This window comes from Anopheles funestus (assembly GCF_943734845.2).
Source record: "Anopheles funestus chromosome X unlocalized genomic scaffold, idAnoFuneDA-416_04 X_unloc_39, whole genome shotgun sequence".
In the NCBI taxonomy this organism is placed as follows: Eukaryota; Metazoa; Arthropoda; class Insecta; order Diptera; family Culicidae; genus Anopheles; species Anopheles funestus.
The window spans coordinates 74,368-75,000 of record NW_026045164.1 but is presented as its reverse complement, the minus strand read 5'-3'; positions in this window follow the sequence as shown (position 1 = coordinate 75,000).

The window sequence follows — 633 nt, the reverse complement described above, 5'->3', positions numbered from 1 at the left end:
GCATACTCGCTCATCCGTATCCTTTGCGTACCGCCCCATGGCCCTTGTATGTCTGCACCACAGTTCCTGTTCGTTCCGTGCCTATGGCCGGATACGTATTGCACATCGGTATACCTGTCGCTACTCAGGCAACTCGTGTGCGTGGATTGGATCGAGAACATGGTGTGTGCCCCATGTTATAATTGATAGTCCATATCCACTTTATAGGTTAAAGTCATAAGTTGTGATTGCACAACCATTCTTCATAAGAGTTTAATCACTCTTCAACTAACTTTCGTTCTGGTGTCTTGGTATCAAATCGCGTAAGACACAAGATTCTACTGGCCAAATAGAATCTAGCACATTGGTTAACCTGGCGCCGCAGTCAACTCATGTGCTTGGATCGGATCGAGCTATTGAGTATTGGGCCTGCATACTCGCTCATCCGTATCCTTTGCGTACCGCCCCATGGCCCCGTCCTTAGAGTTAATGACTAGTAGGCTTAACTCTTTGTATGTCTGCACCACAGTTCCCGTTCGTTCCGTGCCGTGGCCGGATACGTATTGCACATCGGTATACCTGTCGCTACTCAGGCAACTCGTGTGCGTGGATTGGATCGAGCTCATGGGGTGTGTAGAGATTCCATGTTATAAT